This window comes from Hyaena hyaena, unplaced genomic scaffold (assembly GCF_003009895.1).
Source record: "Hyaena hyaena isolate Hyena2069 unplaced genomic scaffold, ASM300989v1 scaffold_726, whole genome shotgun sequence".
Taxonomy (NCBI): domain Eukaryota; kingdom Metazoa; phylum Chordata; class Mammalia; order Carnivora; family Hyaenidae; genus Hyaena; species Hyaena hyaena.
The window spans coordinates 636,319-657,481 of NW_024081358.1; the positions used below are offsets into that span (position 1 = coordinate 636,319).

General features: G+C 35.1%; 1 protein-coding gene and 1 long non-coding RNA gene across 2 annotated transcripts in view; both read right to left on the reverse strand.

Annotated features, from left to right (window-relative positions):
- FER (FER tyrosine kinase) overlaps positions 1-21,163 on the reverse strand; it is a 419,902-nt gene that overhangs the window by 280,093 nt on the left and 118,646 nt on the right. The window lies entirely within an intron of this gene.
- On the reverse strand, positions 463-19,221 carry LOC120220793. Its single transcript, XR_005525661.1, has 3 exons — positions 19,166-19,221; positions 7,250-7,251; positions 463-477 (listed from the first exon to the last, which is right to left on the reverse strand). It is a non-coding gene; the product is annotated as an uncharacterized LOC120220793 (long non-coding RNA).

A 21,163-nucleotide genomic window follows, 5' to 3' on the forward strand; every position in this document is an offset into this window, starting at 1 on the left:
TAAATCAAGACTGATGTTCACAGTCAAGGAATACAAAATCTAAGGTAGCTAGATTTCTTGCTTGTTGGTGTAGCCCAGAGAAAAGCTAATTCAGGTATGTCTTCTATGATCATCTAATACCCATTGATTTTGCTTTTCAGAATAGAAAATTTTAATGTCACCTACAGACCTTACCAGGCAATCTTCCAGATCACTTATAAAGATAACAAACACAGTGGATGTCGTATTAATGCCCTAGAGCTGCTATAATGAAGTACCACAACAGAAATTTATTTTCTTACAGATCTAGAGCTCAGTGTCTGAAATTCAAGAGTCAGCAGGACCATGCTCCCTCCAAAACTCCTGGGGAAGGATCCTTCCTTGTATATTACAGCTTCCGGGAACTGTAGTCAACCCTTTGCTTCCGGCAGCCCAACTCCAATCTCTGCCTCTGTCTTCACATGGTGATATTCTCTGTAGGTCAGCCTCTCTTCTCTTCTTATTGACACACCCGTCGTACTGGATTACACCCCACTCTGACGACCTCATCTTAATTTCATTACATCTATATATCACATCCAAATAAGGTCATATTTACAGGTATTGGGTATTAGGATTTACAGATCTCTTTTTTGCAGGATACAATTCAATCCATAATAGAAGTGATTATTAACTGCCGAAGCACCTTGATCTTTAATTTTTCCAGCTAACTAAATATGTATTTATTCTTACCCTTTGATTTGACCCTTTTTTTGGGTCATGCTAAAAGCATATTTCCCATCCAATGGTGACTTACTATTTAGTCATCACTGGTAAAAAGTATTGTCAAAGTCTTTTCTAAATCCTAAGTTTATGCCCTATTATCTTCATATAAAAGAACTCTAAGAATAATCAGTCAGGCGTGATTTCTTCCTTAGAAAATGTTCTCTTTCCCCTAGGAGACTATTTTCATATTTGATGACTCTATTTGTTATTATGAGTTCTAAGAGCTTGCCAGTACTCAAAAATATTTAGAGACCCTGTTCTATGTGCCAAGTACTGCACAAAGCTAAGGAAACAGCAGTAAACAAAATGAGAACGCCTGTCTTCTTGGAGCTATGGTTTGGGAAGCTGGCAGAACTTACAGGGAAAGAAAATAGATACTAAAGACATACAGATAAACAAATACGAGTAAATGAGTTACTACACATAAATGCACATATTAAAGTATTTGATGCATAGAAATACTTAGAAGAATCCTACTACATAGTAAATGTTAGCCAACAAAATAGGAGGAGACGGAGTAAAGACACTAGAAATGAACACAAACTAAGAAGTGAAAAGGGGCAGTAGGATAAATAATGATGGCGGGGGTAGACACATAACAAGAGAGCCTGTAAGAGCTACAGCAGTGAGAGAGTATCTCCAAGGAATGCTATATAAGCTGAAATTATGGAAAGAAGACAGTAGTCATGTGAAAAACTGGTGAAAGAATATTGAATGGAGAGAGAAAACAGGGCCTGAGATGAGATGCAGCTTGGCAGGTGAGGGGCAACATGGTCAGAAAGGCTAGAGTGTGGGGCGCCTGGGTGGCTCAGTTGGTTAAGCGTCCGACTTCGACTCAGGTCATGATCTCGTGGTTCGTGGGTTTGAGCCCCGCATCAGGCTCTGTGCTGACGGCTAGCTCAGAGCCTGGAGCCTGCTTCTGATTCTGTGTCTCCCTCTCTCTCTGACCCTCCCCTGCTCACACTCTGTCTGTCTTTCTCTCTCAGAAATTAAAAAAGAAGGAGGAGAAGAAAGAAAGGAAAGAAAAAGCTAGAGTGTGGCAGGTAAGAAGGAGGCAGGCTATACTGGGAGGAGACAGGCAGGGACAAGATTATGTAGTTTAGGTGATGATAAGAAATTTGAATTCTATGTTAGTTACACAGAGAAGCCACTGCAGGGTTGTAAGCAGGGGACAGATAAGATCACATTGAGATCACTCTTGTTACTGCACAGAAAACAAGATGGAGGAAGAGCAAGGGAACAAGCAGATAGTCCAGGCCACGATTTATGCTGCTTTTTTATTAGGATGATCACAGTGGAGACAGTGACAGGGGGTGGGATTTGGGTTTTATTTGCGAGGTGGCAGCAAGAGAACTTGCTGATGGAACGGATGTGGGATTTGAGAAACAGTGAACACAAAGGTGATTCTCAAGATTTTGGCTTGAGCAGCTGATTACAAGTGATACCATTTACTAAGAAGTGGAAAACTGTGAGAATGGCACATTTTGACCAGTTAAATTTGAGGTTACCAGTCCAATAACTGAATGAAATTATCAAATTCTAAGCCAGCCCATACAAATGAAGTTCACTTTAAGCATGTCTTATTCATACATGTGAACAGGAATCACGACAGAACAAAGAATTCATTACGATACCAATAACTAAGCATCATCTTTACATATTTAAGAACTACATTGCAGGGTGATGACTTCTGGTAGGCATGTTAAAAATAGAATACTGTCACATATAAATTTCAAAACAATATGCATTTATTTAGTTTTATTTTTAAAACAGAAAGTGAAAAATATCCCAATTTCAGAAATTTGGTTTCTCTGACACTGAGCTCCACCTGCTGGTAATTTCTTAGCTCTAGGTCGAGTAATTTCTTATCTTAAAGTATTATATTATGAAAAAGAATTACAATATGTTACAGTGAAATACAGCCTCCAACCAAAGTATACTGAAAAAACTCACTTAGGAGATATCATGGTAACTTATTCTTTCCTTATAGCTACCATTTATTGAGTTTAGTTAGATTCCAGGAACTGTGCTAATTCAGACAAACATTATCTCATTAATTTCCAAAATAATTCTGTGAGGTTTCTATGACTTACCGCATCTTACCCATAAGTAAATTGAGCTCAGAGGGATTCCATAATTTTGCTTGTGGTCATATATTTAATAGCATAGAGAGGATTTGAACCAATTTCTCTCTGACTACAAGTCAGTTGGTTTAGCAAACAGGCAACACTGCTCGGATAGAATTTAAGCTATACTGTCAGAAAATTTTGAGTTTGAATCTGCCACTCTGATTCTGAACAAACCCCTTAACCTGTTTAAGCGTCAGTATTCTCATAGAAAATGTAGGAATAACACATTATTTTTTTCCAGTAACAATATTTTATGTCTAGCACACATCAGTTCCTTTCTTTTAGTAATTTTCCTTAAATGACATATTAGAGGCTTTACACTGCCAAATGTTAATGACCCAAATCAAGGGTCCTTCAATCTTTTGAAAATTTTTAAATTTTGAAATGGAATAGATTCTTATAATATTGTTTAGAAAACTACTCCCCCTCTGGGGGACCAGGATGGCTCTGTCGGTTGAACATCCAACTTTAGTTCAGGTCGTGATCTCATGGTTTGTGACTTGAAGCCCCTCATCAGACTTGCTGCTGTCAGTGCAGAGTCCACTTCAGATCCTCTGTCCCCATCTCTCTGTCCCTTCCTTACTCATGTTCTCTTTCTCTCTCTCAAAAAACTAATAATAATAAAATAAACCTTTAAAAAAAAGAAACAAAAGGAAAAAGAAAACTACCCGCTCCAAAATAGAACACATTTCATATAATAGTTGGATTTGTAGCCCTCTTTAACTACTTATCTTTAAAGTCTGCACAAAGAGTGACCGTACTTATACCCAACAAAAAAAGTTACAAAATGAAATTAAGAACAATCAGGTAGAAAACGGTAAGACATTAGTAAGTACAGTATATCATGAAGATTGGAACCAAAAGTTGAAGTTTGACACTGACAACTTCCCTTAAATCATCAGTAATATTTTTTAATTTTTTTTTAATGTTTTATTTATTTCTGAGAGAGAGAGCATGAGCAGGGGAGGGTCAGAGAGAGAGGGAGACACAGAATCTGAAGCAGGCTCCAGGCTCTGAGCTAGGTGGCAGCACAGAGCCCAACATAGGGCTTGAACCCACGAACCACGAGATCATGACCAGAGCCGAAGTCGGACGCTTAACCGACTGAGCCACCCAGGCGCCCCCATTAGTAATATTTTTTAATCGTAACAAGAAATAATGTTTGAATAATTTTATGGGGATTATATTTTCACAAATATACACAAACTACTTTCATATATAAAATATTTCCAATAACTTTCAAAGAAAATAACAGGCTTTCAATTTAAAAAAAAAAGCAGCTAATAAATCTACTAGTAAAGTCTTTTAATCTTACATATTCACCTTCAAACAAGTACTTCTTGGATAAAACCAGTTTATGAACAGCTGCATTCCTAGACCCCTACAGAACTGATTTTAGTGTTTTGGCCTCCACCTCCACGAAGGGATTCTAGATTCTGCAAGAAATGGGGTTATGAATCTCCTTCCTGCATCTGCTGTGGTGATACTGTCAAGGGCAGTGTCACTGCAGAAGTCAGTGTTAAAGCCTCCAGTAAGAAATTCTATTAGAGCTAAACACAATGAAAAGCTTTGCTTCTCCTGCAATGTGACATGCTTTCTTTTATTTAATAGTAAGTGTTATATGACTTTATATCCTTTTTCATTTTGGCCTTTGGGAAGCTTAGAGACAAAATAATAGCTCTAGTGTAGTAACTACATACTATGATCTATATAGTCTTTCCCCTAGTCTTGATAACATGTTACAACCTCTATTTTTCCTGGTTCTGATTTTAGTTTGTTTACATTTTGCCTGAATTTTGTTACCATTAGCTACCTCAGATACTCAGGGGACTAAGGCAGAAAATGAATGAATGAGTGAATGAACATAAGCATATAAACAAGCAAATATAAATCTATACAAATAGCCTTGTAACCTGCAATTTACACATTCCCAGAGCTGACAGACTTTTCTCCTAACAATTTAAGACATAAACCTGATAGAGCTGACAGACTTGTCTCCTAATAATGTAAGACATAAACCTGATAACTTATAATTGGTGACATCATGCTCCCTGCCATGGTCATTCTAATGGGCTATTTTTTTTTTTAAAGGTTCTTTTTTTGCCCCTTCAGAGAAAATGAGAAAGAGAGATAAACCCTAACAGGCTACATGCTCAATGCAGAACTCAACTCCACAATCCCCAGATCAACAGCTGAGCCAAAATCAAGAGTTAGATGCCCAACCCACTGAGCCACCCAGGTGCCCCTGGGCTACCTTTCTTAGAAATGATACTGCTGAACCTTAAAGCATCAGATCTTTTTCAACTCCTGCCAATCAGTTGAAAGAAAACTGGAAGGACACAGGAAGACTCCCTCATGTTCTTTGGTTTTTACCATTTGATTCCCAAATCACGTATATACAGTTGCTAAAAGTCAAAGCTGTCCCTAACTTTGACTTTGGGAGCTGGCAAAGAGGCACCATCCCTAAAGATCATGCAAAAAGCCTATCAGGAAAGGCAGACACAAATTAAATCAGGTTTTCAAATTCCTAAGGAGAACAAAAGACCAGTGTTGTTTAGACAGTATATCTAGCCCATGTTGGTTTTACTTCTCATATACCAAATATCTTAGGTAATGTGCACAATTTGCTCCATCACCTTAAAAGCATGGTATATCTTTCAAGATAGAAATAATTATGCTTTCATTACCTGGCACTACTTTTGAATTATTTAATAAGGAATCACTAAATTAAAGGGAGACTTCTAAATTGTATGCTGTCATAGATGTTAGAAAGTGCATAGGTATTAACTTCTCTTGGTGAGTGCAATAGCTATTGAAAGGTCAAAATCAACATGTTTGAATAGTAGATCTATACTATTCGTCTCTGAAATTAAAAAAAAGAAATCTCATAGATTTTCAATTATTATCAAGATAGACTGGCAAAGAGCCTTTCTGATTAAATATATGTTTAATAAATGACAATTATACAAATAAAGATAATATAAAATATTCATTGTATCATACTAAAAAAGACAACCTGGTCAAAATCTAGAACCCCATCTTCAATTAATTTTTAAGTTCAATTAGTTTTAAGTTTAGAAATTAAATCCTTGAAAACATCAACTATGATATGAAATTGACTGTAGTTACAGAAAGTCAATATAATTCTATTATGCACAAAGGGAGGACAAAAAGGATCTCAGTAAGAGTTTTCAAGATGATTTGAATTTCATCTGTTATCTAATCATGAGTGAACGTGATAAGAGCTATCTAGCAATATTTTTTTCTACCAGTACACCTGCACTGAAGACTAACAAATGTCAAAGACTATGAATATTTTATAAGTAATAAAACTGAAAAAAGCTCACAATATCAAAAAGTATAGATATCTGTAATAATTAAACATTGCTAATATAAGCTCTATCTAAATAACTGTGACATAATAGCAAATCAAAGTAACTATATGTATAATGAAAGTCTATACTCACCTTCTACCCACAAATGCCATAATAAATTATTATATTTCAGATTTCTTTTGAGAGAGAATACATTATTAGAGTAAACATCAGAATGGTCCACTGTAACACTTTCCTCTTAAATACCACCCAATAAAAACATTTGGGAATGAATAACTTAATTTAGTGTTAATCAAATAACTACATAGAAACCAATTTTCTTAAGTTATTGTAATTTGGTTGACTTAAAACTTGAAAATATGAGAATGAATTTTACTAAGTATCTAAACCACAAATTGTATTCATTGATAGATTTTACAGAACTATTTTTTTGTTTGTTTGTTTGTTTTTTAATGTTTATTTATTTTTGAGAGAGAGAGAGAGACAGAGAGTGTGAGCAGGGAAGCGGCAGAGAGGGAGACACAGAATCCGAAGCAGGCTCAAGGCTCTCAGCTGTCGGCACAGAACCTGATGCAGGGCTCGAACTCATCAAGAGTGAAATTATGACCTGAGCCGAAGTCAGACGCTTAACCAACTGAGACACCCAGGCGCCCCAATTTTACTGAACTATTTAAAGCAAAAATGTTGACACAGTTAAGTTATCTTGCTTCAATAGTTTTACTTTAAATTTATGTGCTCTCCTCTGTCAGCTACTTTTTCCTAGTCCCTTTCTCTTTCAACTGACCTACCTCTTATTCTGTATTTTCTTTTGTCCCTTTAGTTCTTCACCTTTAATGTTCTTCACCTCTATTTAGCTTCTTCTTCCCCTCACCTGTTTCTTGTTTCTGCTCTCCCCTCTTCTGAGCTCTCTCTCTCTTTTTTCCTTTCTTGATTACTCCTTAACAGCCTTAGAGACAAAGGATGGAAGGAAAGAGGAATTCCCTCCAATATCAAATTTTAATTGGAAGAGCCTAACTTATCCACTTGTCAAAACCACATAACTCCTTTGTGGGCTAAGAACAATGTTCCGGCTCCATAGAGACTGGACCTAATATGTAAAAAAGAAAAGAAAAAGGAACATAAACCATATAAATTGCCACATTTTCAATACTTCCTATTTGGAACAACTAAGATTCTAGTGACTATTAGATTAATTAAACTTCTCAAAAAACAACCAAAGCTTTTTCTTACCAAGTAGGGTCCCACTGGATTCTGCCTGTCCTTCTATCTCTACCAATCCTATTCTTAGTCCTTTGGCCACTGACTTCTGAAACCAGCCACCCTTCATAATCTATAGCCTACTTCATTTCAATTACCTCCCAAGTTACCCGCCTTCTCCTTACCCTTATTGCCCTTGCTAAGCCCATTTGTTTCCACCTGTAGCCCCTTCACATTCCTGGCTATACTTCAGAAGTAGGTTCTCCTTTCCAACATTTTAAGACCTTTTCCTTCACATTCTCTATTCTATTGTCTGTCCAGATACTTCTCTCAATCTAAAGCACTTTTGAAAAGGGACCAGCCAGGGGCGCCTGGGTGGCTTAGTCGGTTAAGCGTCCGACTTTCGCTTAGGTCATGATCTCGCGGTTCGTGGGTTCGAGCCCCGCGTCGGGCTCTGTGCTGACTGCCAGCTCAGAGCCTGGAGCCTGTTTCAGAGTCTGTATCTCCCTCTCTCTCTGACCCCCCCCGCTCATGCTGTCTCTCTCTCTCCTAGAGATAAATAAAAATATTTAAAAAAAAAAAAAAGAAAAGGGAACAGCCAGGCTTAGACAAAATTGTGAAATAGACTAAATTCATGTTCAGCATCTCAAACTTTCCTTTCCAATACCACACCCACTCAGTAGGCTGCCTGTGTTAGAACTGCCAAGCTTGCACTACCCATTTTCCGAGGTGATTCCTACTTTCTTCGGCTCTCTAAGCCCCTGATTTGAGGTATATGCTAATATTTCACAATGCTTAATAGGCTACTTTCCCAAGAGGCCTTCAAAATTTAAAAGAGCTGTTTAAGGCAACATCCTTTTTGCAAAAAGTCCTCAAGCAAACTTTTTTCAAGCCAAGGGACTTGAAAGACACAACACTTTCTCAACAAACATTATAGTTAACTACAGCTTATTAAGAAAAGAGATAGGAAGGGAGGTAGGTGTACGGTCCCAGAAGAAATACCTTTATATGGGAAGGCAACGGGTGACAGGAAGACAAAAGGATGGTTTGTGTCATTTAAAAAGCACTCCCCCTCCTTCTAAGTAATTCTGAAAAGACAGGCCTTAACACACGGACAAAAACTAACACACACACATACAGCCTTAACACACGGACAAAAACTAACACACACACATACAGAGTTGAGCATGCTTTCATATTGGTCCCATGCTAAATTGGAACAATTTTTTTCTGAAATATTTGAAGTACAAGATGTATACAACAGGGTGTACAAATAAAAAATGTACAGTTTATGTATTTTTCACGGATTGAAAAGGTCCCTATAACCAGAACACAGATCAAAAAAAACAAGTCATTTTTGTATTCCAGAAGTCTTCTATAAGCCTTTTGGTCACCACCCCTCTCCACACCAAGGATCACCACCATCCTAAAGTCTAGTACCACTGATTAGTTTGGCCTCTTTTTGAAATCATAAAATACATATTGTCTGGTATCTTTCACTCGATTATAAGTTTGTAAGGTTCATCCAGACTGCTATAAGTAGTTTTAATTCGTTCATTCTCATTATTACAGATATTCCAATGGATAGGTAAATATTCTACAATTTATCTATTCTACTATTGACATTTGGAAGTTTTCAGTTTGGGTCTATTATAAATAGTGCTCCTGTGAATATTCTTGTGCATGTCTTTAAGGTAATCTATGTATTCATTTCTATTAGATCTATGCCCAGGAGTCGATGTACTAGGATACAGGGTGTGTGCATGTCTGTTTTTAGTAGGTATTGCCAAATAGTTTTTCCAAATGGTTGTAGTGACTAAGACATTATTGAGGACATGGAGCATCTTGGCCCTGCTTAAATGATTCAAAATGCTAAATTTTTGCCTTCGCCAATCTAGAAGTGATAAATACACTAGTTAAGGCTATTTCTCTGCATTCTTTCCTTCTTTCATTCAATGTTACATAGACTTTATTACTTTCTAAAACATAGTCTGGAATAATCTGCCCCTCTACATTATATAACTAGGTGTTTGGTTTGGTTTGATGCTTATATACCAAAATATGCAAAAACAGAGTCCAGCATTTTTTTAAAACCGGAATCTAACACTGATAGTTTCAGTTTACAGCATTGGGCATACTAAAGAAAAGTTTACTGATCACCTATACTTTGTCAGATACTGTGTTAAGCACCAGCATCCCTAATTATTATAAGAGATAAAGTATTTATAATAACAGCATGAACGAAGCCAGGGCATTCTCATTCTCAATGCTATAATCTACTGGCCTATCACACATTCGCCCTCATTTACTGAGGTCTTTGCAAGTGGCTTATGATTAGTTTCTTTCAGCTCAATCCCTAACATTATCATGAATTTTTATACCCAAAGCCTCAAAGTTCTCTGGATGTCTTCATCTCCAATGTTGCTTATTCATGCTTAGCTTCAGCATCACATTCTACCATTCCTAACTTCTGACTTAGCAGAGAGAATTGCTTCATCTGTGTGTGTGTGATTTCAGACCACACTTGAGAGCTTCTTATAAAACTCTTCCTACCTTCTCCAGCGACTTGTAATTAAACTAGATTAACACAATCAGCCCCTGAACTGTCCCCCAAATTTTTCTCTCAGGACTTCACACCTCATAGCTTCATTTCTTTTTCCATTCTTCCTTCCATAGAGACACATCTGGTGTTACGACCAGCGTGTTTCTAGTTGGTCGGAGTCCACAGTTGAGACCAAACAATACAACGTCTTTAAGCAGGCCATTTAGAGGAAATGGTTTTTAGACTAAAAGTCATAAGAAGTCATTTTAGCCATTTTGAGGGGCTCAATATAACCAGATTTATTCTTGCTTGAAACCTTAAGAGATGACTTTGACCAGAGTATGGAGAACAGGTTGGAAGGAGGTCACGGTGGATAGTGACAAACAAGTTAAATAAATCATTATTTTCAAATTGCATTTTTTAAACACTATTTTCATCAGTAGGGTTGAAATTTTTTCCATATTTTATGAAAGTTTATATTTTCTCTATTATGAATTTCTTATTGATATTCTTTTCCCACTTATAATTGGTACTTTACTATTTTATAAACCAATTTGGGTGACTCACTTCTACATTTAAAAACATTAATCCTTTGCCATATCTGCAGCAGAAGTTCCCAGTTTTTACTCTGATTTTTAATTCAGTTTGTTTTTCAACATAGAAAACTGTTCACTCACATTTTCTGCCTTTAGATTTTTAACTTGAGTAATACATCTGAAACTTATTTTTTATGTGGCATGATCTCATGATCTAAATCGGCATTTATCAAATGTATACAATAATCTTGTTCACCTTTAGTCATATTCTTATATTAACATCCTATATAAATAAAAGTTTCTTGGGCTATTTTTCTCTATTAGTCTGTTTGAATAATCTTGTTTCTTAACGATGCTGTTTTATTTTTCTTTTAAGTTTATTTTTAGAAGGGGATGGGGCAGGTGAGAGCTAAGGAGGGACAGAGAGAGAGAATCTGAACAGACTCAGCATGGAGCCCAACTGGGGACTCTAACCATGAGATGGTGACCTGAGTCAAAACTAAGAGTTGGATGCTTAACCAACTGAGCTATCCAGATGTCCCTTAACTATGCTGTTGTAAACAATGTAACCTCTTAGTTGTCCAAATGTTATTATCAGTATGACAGTATTAATTCAAGTTTCAAAATGAAAGCAGATCACATTTATTTGTATTCTTCTTTCAGCCCCCATGAAACCTCTACCACACAGTAAACTATTTAAGTATATATCATTCTGTCTTACTGAATTGTTTCTCCTTCCAAGAATTAAGTGACTTTTAAGCAACTTTAAAACAGATTTATCTGGAAGAATAGACTCTAAAAGATCTCTAGATATATTCTGATAGAGAAAACCCTTCCTAAATCTAGGATCTTATCATTCATCTGGGATATGCAATCATTTAAACCAATGATTTTAAAAATTAAAAGTTGGGTCTTAATGTTTTAAACATTAACACTATAAACAATTTTCTGCAGAACACCATATTAAAAGAAAAAATTTATTAGGATTTAAAAATTTTTCATTAGGCACCAAATGAATCAATAAATAATATTCATATATTCTCTTTATGAAATCCTTCAGTTAAAGTTAAAAAACTAATATCATAAAATAATTTTCAATATTTACAACAAAAGACTTGAGAGATAAATATAAATCTTTCTCTACATGCAAGGTCAAACTTCTACTCACAATTCAAGCTAAAAAATAACTACATTCTCACACATAATTTTTTTTTCTTCTAGAAATTTTTTTTTTTACAAATAGTTTATTGTCAAATTAGTTTCCACATAACACTCAGTGCCCATCCCCACAAGTGTCCTCCTCCATGCCCATCCCCCCTCCCCCCCACATCCATCAGTCCTCAGTTTTTGTCAGCATTCAAGAGTCTCTCATGGTTTGCCTCTCTCCCTTTCCCCCACCATTTCCCCTCTTCTTCTCCCCCATGGTCCTCTGTCAAGTTCCTCCTAATCCTCCTATACGTGCAAACATATGATATTTGTCCTTCTCTGTCTGACTTATTTCGCTCAGCATAACACCCTCAAGGTCCATCCATGTTGCTACACATGGCCAGATTTCATTGTTTCTATTGCCATGTAGTATTCCATGGTATAGATAAACCACATCTTCTTGATCCATTCATCTGTTGATGGACACTTAGGCTCTTTCCATGTTTTAGCTATTGTGGAGAGTGCTGCTATGAACATTGGGGTGCATCTCACACATAAATTTTAAGACAAATGTTATTCAGCTTAATAAATAAAGTGGAAAATAAACTGTAGAGTCTGTAATAATTTTTTCAGGTTAAAGGAAATTAAAAAATTTCAAATTTTTAAAAATAATGTCCTGAACATGTAATGCAATGGCTTATATGCCAAGTAGTTGCTTTTTAATTGATTTATTTTCAATGGTTGTAAAAACAAAAACAAAACTATAGGAGAATAGGAAGAACTGTATTCATTTATAAATGGACTTTTTAGTAATTTTATCATTCACAATTATTATAACAAATTAGCCACATAACTAAATAGCCTTTTTCTCCAGATAATTAAATTTTCTTGTGTGTTCAAACAATATATTTGCATTAATCTACATTGTAATAGTCCAAAGTCAGTTTTGCTTTTTTCAAATGTTTGTTTATTTTTGAGAGAGAAAGTGTGAGCAGAGGAGGAGGGCAGAGAGAGAGGGAGACGGAATCCCAAAGATTTTCTTGACACAGGACTCAACCCCATGAACAGAAATGCAGGTGAGATCATGACTGGTACCAAAGTCAAGAGTGGGATGCTTAACCGAATGAGCCATGTAGGAGTCCTTTTTTTTTTTTTTTAAATAAAGAATGAATGCCAGTTAAATAAACAGTTCACTGGGGACGGAGTGGGGATACAGGAAGAAAATCTAATTAGTATGGGAATAATAATGAAATGGTTGTTAATAAATTTAAATGTTTTATTATATTTAACCTTTTTTCTGTGAACTTGTAGAAGTCCCTTAATTTCTCTGCTTTCATTTTTCATCGTTATGTTGACTGTCATTCCAGTATTCCCAATTTCCTTGGAAATGAAGATTCAAGAGTTATCGTCTGTTGTTTAAATCATGACAGAAAGGGAAGAAAGCCCACAGATACATGACTACAAAGAAAGGATTGAAAACCAAGGGCTGAGGGCTAAAGCCTAAGGAGTGTTAATGGTCAATTTCATCACAGCATTTAACTCAGATGTTTTCTTTTTAATCACTTGTTTATTGTCATTTTCTGCCTCCTATATGTAGAGCCATGAATGCAGAGACTTTATTATCTCCAGGTGTCTCCGTACATGGCGTACAATATTCATAGAAGTTGATTAATTGTATTTAATAGGCAGAGGAGAAAGGAGGAGAAATGTGGGCAAAGGTGGAAGAGACAAAAAGGAGACAGACAGAAAAGGCAAAACAGGAAAGAAAAGGAAGAAAAACCAAATGTGTACCAAGCACCTTTCTAACTGTGTCTAGAACTCTGTAACTGCCTTTGCCTTTGCATTCATTCTTTAGTGCTGATAAGGATCTTATCAGGTGCATATTAATAACCACGTTTTATAGATAAAGAAACTGACGTTGGTGGGAGGTAGGTAAAAAAATCACCTAAAGGCAAATAAACTCAGAATGATTTCACTCAAATTTCCAGTTTCTTCACCCTGCCCTTCTGCTACAAAAAGGACCTTTAAATAACACTGACAGGAAAGGACAAAAGAAGTATGAATAAAACCAGATTTCAACTGATAGAATGAATAATGGTATTGCATAAACTTATAAGAAGAGTTATTTCTAAAAGTCAATGTATTAAAAGCTGTTAATTTAATTTTCCATAATTGCAAACTTAAAAGTAAAATGTTATTTCATGAATGAATAAATAATCATAAAATATAATGGTACTTAAGGATTTTCTTTCTTTCACTCACATTAAAGTATAAAAGGAAACTGGCATTAAAGTGTGATTGTAAGTGATACTTTTATAAAAATTGCTTTGTACAAAATTTTAAACACAAACTTTAATAGTGTAGAAGAAGGAAAAAGTGAGCTTCCAGTAATTCAACTATTAACACTAAAAATTTCTCTTTAAAAGTTAGGTGGGGGCGCCTGGGTGGCTCATTCAGTTAAGTATCTGACTCATCATGTCAGCTCAGGTCATGATCCCAGGGTCATGGGATCCAACTCCACACTAAGTATGCTTAAGATTCTCCTTTTGTCTGCACCCCTCCCCTGTGCTTGCTCTTTCTCTATCTTTCCTTAAAAAAAAAAAAAAAAAAAAAAAGATTAGGTGATCAATCCCATTGAGACCTGAGTGGCACCTGCGTAGCTTAGTCAGTTGAGTGTATGACTTAGGCTCAGGCCATGATCTCATGGTTCATGTGTTTGAGATCCACATCAAGCTCTCTTTTGTCAGCACAGAGCCCAATTCAGATCCTCTCTGTCCCCCTCTCTTTCTCTGTACCACCCCTTTCACACACTCTCTCAAAAATAAATAAATATTTTTAAAAATGTTTTGTAATCTATTGTGATCAAGAGACAATATACTTTAGGTAGAGAATAGATCCCAAACATGCTTATCTATTATCTAAAAATTAATAGCATATATATTTAAAAGAAAACATTTATGCTTAATGAAAAATAATTATCAAGACTAAGGAATCGGGACACCTGAGTGGCTCAGTGAGTTAAGCATCCAACTCTAGATTTTGGCTCAGGTCATGATCTCACAGTTTGTGGGATTGAGCCCCACAGTGACATCTGTGCTGACAACGTGGAGCCCGCCTGGCATTCTCTTTCTCCTTTCTTTCTGCATCTCCCAAGCTGGCACTCACTCAAGCTCTCTCTCTCAAAATAAATAAATAAACATAAAATAAAAAATAAAATAAAATAAAATGTGGCTGGCTCTCATAAAAAACTTTTAAAAAGACTAAGGAATAAAGACTAGAAGAAGAAGAAGTGCACATATTAAATCATGATCATTTCTGTGATAATCAAACAGTCAAGTATCAGCTATTAAAAGACAATAGTAGGGCGTCCTGGTGGCTCAGTTGGTTGAGCAACTGACTTCGGCTCAGGTCATGATCTCGCAGTTTTTGAGTCTGAGCCCCATACTGGGCTCTGTGCTGACAGCTCAGAGCCTAAAGCCTGCTTCGGATTCTGTCTCCCTCTTTCTCTCTGTCCCTCCTTCACTCACGTTTTCTCTCTCTCTCTTTCTCTCAAAAATATAATAAACATTAAAAATAATAAAAAATAAAAGACAATAGTAGTTTGGAAACTGGCAGAGACTATTCTATGGGCTTTGAATGTGTAAACTTAACCATTTCTCACAATGAACCCAAGAGTATTTAAAACTGTAATTCTCATGGTACACATAGGGAAAGGATGGCAGGAAAAGTCCCTAATGTGCCTAACATCACACACTTATTAAGTGCTAGAGCAGTGATACAAACCCAAGAAGCCCAGCTCTGCAGCTGGTGCATGCTCTATAAGGATTCTATTGCAGTCACACATTGCAATCATTAACTCTGTAACCACTGAAGACTCTGTCACTCTGGTAAAATATCACCGCCATTATTATTTATAAAATGAGAAATATTTCATAGAAACCAACTTCAACACTTAATCCATTTTTTTAAACTCAGTGGCATCAATTATAACCTGCCAAAAGATACTTTGAAATTTTGTACCTATTCATTTCCTCTATAATCATTTACTAAGTGTATATCTAGATACTGCTAGGCAACTACATTTTTTGAAATGTTTTAATGTATGGATACATAAAAGTCACAATGCAGTCAATTTTCAATTAATTATTAATCAATTACTTCTGTTCCATCTCCCCCATCAAACCCTATGGCAAGGTCTATTTTATCTTTGACCCACCCTTCCAAAAAAAAAAAAACCATAAGTAATATTCATGTACTAAGTAATCATAAAACACTTGATGAATCCCAAATGACTGAATGCCTCTGGGTGATTAACCTTTTTATTTATATTAATCATAGTAGATATTTAATTCTTGCCTTTCTCCTTTAATTTTTCTTCCTTTTAGGACTAATTAACCTCTGGCCATTGGTTTGTGCTAAGATATTATGAAATCCATAATCTAAAAGATAATTTTGAAATATATACACATTTTTTACATATGAATATACATATATACAAATGAAAAGCACTTTTTCATTTGCTTTGTGCTACACATAAACACATATATAGACACATAGACATATATAAATGAAAAAGTTATTTTTCGTCTACTGTTTACTTGATTTGTCCCATATATACACTGCATATGCATATGAGCATAGACAATAGTTAAAATAAAAATTGAGAGCATTTTGAAATGTCAAGGGTTTTTTTATTCCTGATACTGAAGATACTATAGCCTAATGCAAAAGAATATTACTACCACCACCTGTTAATTGGCCCATCAAATGAAATGACTTTATTTGTATGAACCAAAGAAATATGAATACTTAAAAGAATTCTTTTTTAATTGAAACATAATTGATATAAAGCATTATATTAGTTCTAGGTGTGATTCAATATTTGTGTATTTTGTGAAATAATAACAGTAAGTCTAGTTAACATCAATCACCAAAAATAGTTACAAAATTTTTTTCTTATACTGAGAACTTTTAAGTTCTACTCTCTTAGCAACTTTCAAATACATAATAGAATATTACTTTTAAGTTGCTACTCTCTTAGCAACTTTCAAATGCATAATAGAATATTACTATCTATGGTAACTATAGTTACCCTGCTGTACATTACATACCCAGGACTTATGTATTTTATAACTTAAGTCTGTACCTTTTGACCATCTTCACCCATTCACCTACATCCCAACCTTGTCTTTGGCAACCACTGTAAGTTTCTTGTTTTTTGTTTTCTTTTTTAAGATTCCAGATGTATCATACAGTATTCACCTTTCTTTATCTCACTTATTTCACCGAGCATAATCCCTCAAGGTCCATCCATGTTGTCACAAATGGCAAGACTTCATTCTCTTTTATCATGAACAATATTCCATTGTATGTATGTGTGTATATATACCGTATATATACCACCTCTTCTTTATATTTAATCCCCTGATGGACACTCAGGTTGTTTCCATATCTTGGCTATTATGAATAATGTTGCTATGAACATCAGGTGAGGTATCTTTTCAAGTTAGTATTTTTGTTTTCTTCAGATAAATACCCAAAAAATGGAATTGCTGGGATCATATGGTAAGTTCTATTTTTAATTTTTTGAGGAACCTCCATATTGTTTTCCACAGTGGTTGAACCAGTTTGCATTCCCATCAACAATGCACAAGGATTTCTTTTTCACCACATCCTCACCAACACTTGTCCTTTCTCATCTTTTTGGTAATAGCCATTGTAACAGGCATGAAGAAATACCTCATTGTGATTTTGATCGGCATTTCCCTGATGTTTAGTGATTTTAATAAATCTTGACTTGAATCATTTAGAAAAGTCAACAAGGCTTTTGTAACATAATCACAATCATCTCCTATATAAAACTTCTCCGTTTTATGTATTAGAAATATATACACAAAATAAACACAAAGCATAACTATAGCTATAAATCTACTTCAGTATCAGATCCTAGGATAATTCAGTAATATTAATGGTCTACAGAGAAACTGAAAGTTCAGCATGATAAAATTCATGCCATAGGAAAGCTAGAAGCAAAAATTTATTATTCTACAAAAATGATATATTAATTCATTATTAATATAATAATCAACATCTATAACTGACATTGTTATCAGTCACAAAAGCTTTCTTTATAATAACAAAAGTGTGGAAACCATGTAAACATGTCATTGCTTTGCTGAGAATCTTCAATGGCTTCTAATTTCTCTAACAGCTAGCATCAAAGTCTCTAAAATAATCTGCATGACTGTATGATCTATATGCCTACTACTCTTCCAACCCCATCTCTTATTTATTATCTCTCATTCTGCTCTAGAATATTCTCATGTCAGGCAGTCTTATCATTTGCTCCCTTAGTTCTTTCAGATCTTTGCATAAATGCCACTTTATTAGTGAAGACTTCCTTGACAACCCTACATATAAAAACACCTCCCGGGGCACCTGGGTGGCTCAATCAGTCAAGCAGCCAACTTCAGCTCAGTTATGATCTCATGGTTTGTGAGTTTCAGCCCTGAATCAGGCTTTCTGTTATTAGCATGGAGCCTGCTTGGGATTCTCTTTATCCCTCTCTCTCTGTCCCTCTCCTGCTCTCTCTCTCTCAAAAAAAACATTTTTTTTTAAAAAAACACCTCCCATCACCTTGTTTCTTCTATCTTTTTTCTTTTTCTATGAAGAAGTTAGCACCACTTGACATGTATATATTTAATTATATGTTACTTAATATATTTACTATTTAATATATACATTTAACTGTCTGTATCCATTTAGAGTAGAAAGTTCATGAGAACAGAAAAAAGTGTTTTTCTTGTACACTACTACATCCTCCAAACTAAAATGACATATGAGATCTGACAATAAATATTTGTTGAACAAATGAAAAAAAAAAAGGAAGCAACTGTATATGCACTATATAGAAATGATACCTAAAACATATTTGGTGAAAAAGTAATGTACAAAACAATACTGTTGTATATACTACCATTTGTGTAAGAGCAGGAAGCATATAGTGAACATTTATGTTTTCATTTGCATACAATGTTTCTGGAAGGTCACCTTTGAGGTAGAAAACTGGGAAACTAAAAAAGAGACACAAAGACCCCTTTATCTGTACATGTACATGTAGTATCTACTCAGAGAAATTAATTAGGGCTTTGCCTTTATAAATAAGAAATACATAAAATAATCCTGCAGGAAATTCTGTAATTTATAACTCAGTGAGTATCTACGGATTAATTTACATGTGAACTAGGTATATTTTTAGAAAAAAACAAATAAAATCTGTGTTTTAACAATATCTCATATATATTATCTCATTTCAGTATCATAGAAATTTTATCAGGCAGGGTGGATATATATTCATTTCCTCATTTTACAGAAAGGAAAACTCAGAAAGGTCAAGGAAACTGACTGTGGGTACAAAGCAGAGGCAAAGCTGAATTCAGGTCTCTTGATTTTTTGTCTCATACTTTTCTCAATGTATGTGATGAGCAAGTCTTCGAATTAACATTGATCTTATGTATTTAAAGAAAGAAAGTGTACCTTATAATGAAAACAGAAAAAGCTTCAATGATGCTGTGAACCTCAACTGATAGCAGTCCATTTCAGTGTTTAACTATAAAATTGAAAATGTATCAGACACTACTGTAAAATGGACTACTATTGAGTCATAATGACAGACAATATTTAGTCAACAAACCATATATTTTGTTGGCTGCAAATATAACAAAACAGGATTTTATTGATAGTGCTGTTCAACTAAGCAGAACTTACTCAATAAGATTTGCAGAGAAGATAAATATATATTGCATATCAGTCTAGCAAAAGAGCTTAAAAATGAGCAATTTCAGAAACATCAAAGTAAAGGCAATTATCCTACAGAATAGCTAACCATATTTAAAAAGTAAGAACTCATTATATAGTGCCATCAACTCTAGATATATCCGACATATAAGAAAGCTTCAACAAAAGTTATTATATTTGGTGCATAGCACATGCTATTATAAAGTAAAACAACTAGATTACTCTGGAGTGAAAAGAAAATCCAATTCCTCAATTCAACAGATACGGACTGAGAACTTACGTTCTTACAACCAGACAACTAAAAAAAAAACATGAAGGAAGGTGATAATTTTTAATTAATTAATTAATTTTAAAAATAGGAAAGTCAGATAACGATACTCAGGGATTAGAAAATTTTGGTATTTCCATGAGTATCCAAGGACAGCCAGCAAAGAGTTCACCTTCCTAATATTCTCCAAAAGGCCGTTTCCTCTGTCCTGCAGAGCTAGAACCAAAGGATAAAATAAAATAAAATAAAATAACCTTTGGGTTTAGAGAACATTTAAACAACTCAAAACGCCTTTAGAATTATCAGCATATTTTATGTCAACAGATTATCAATCAGATAAGAAATGATTTATCTTCCAATTCAGTATTTCCAAAAGTATATTCCATTCCACAGTGGTCTCTTTAGGATACTCTTTGAAAATGAATTAGGTCAATATTTTCAGAGACACTATATTCGATGCTCTATCTCCCCTCATTGGCAGTGGATATTAAAAGTTCCAAAAATCCTGCAGTTAGTACAAAGGTTTCTTTTGTCTTAATCCAGCATGTCCCAAATTCTGGAACTCATTTCTCCTTGGAATACTTGAAGGATACCAAATTACTATGGTTTTCTACGACTTCATTGGTCACTCCTTAGTTTCCTAACTGGGTCCTCCTTTTCTAGACCACCTAACTTGAAGGGGCCCAGAGTCCAGTCCTTATTTCTCTTTGCTTCTCTATTCTCTCGCACTTGGTAACCACCCATAGTCAAATGATTTTATTTTTTTAAATGTTTATTTATTTTTGAGAGAGAAAGAGGCAGAGCATGAGCAGAGTAGGGGCAGAGAGAGAAACACACAGAATTACCCACATGGAGACAAGGAAATATTACAAACTACAAGCAGAGAACAAAAGATTTACTAGCTAAGGTTTTCAAAACCCAAGTAAATAGAAAAACTTAAGAAGCTCCTCTCGAAGAATGTATATACACATAGTTGGTTATCAAGAATCAAGAAAGGGTCTTTGTATATATAGGAAATTACTTATTATCTGATAGGATAGTAAAGGAGACACAGAATCCGAAGCAGGCTCCAGGCTCTGAGCTCTTAGCACAGAGCCCCATGCGGGACTCGAACTTACTTACCGGCTGTGAGATCATGACCTGAGCCGAAGTTGGACGCTTAACCGACTGAGCCACCCAGCTTTCCCTAGTCAAATAATTTTAAATACCATGTAATACCTAGACTCTCAAATTTATATATCCAGTCCAAATCGCACTCTTGAACACAAGGCCCAAATACCAAATTTTGACAATGACTTGTTTTTTAAGAAAGACAAACTGAGATCTTACTCCACCTCATCACAGCTGCTTAGGTATAATCTCTCCATGCACTTGAAACAAATTGTATCCCTCTAGTTCTCCTGCTAAGAACCTTAAAATCATTCTTGACTATTCTCTCTCATCACGCATATTTAATCCACAGGAAATCT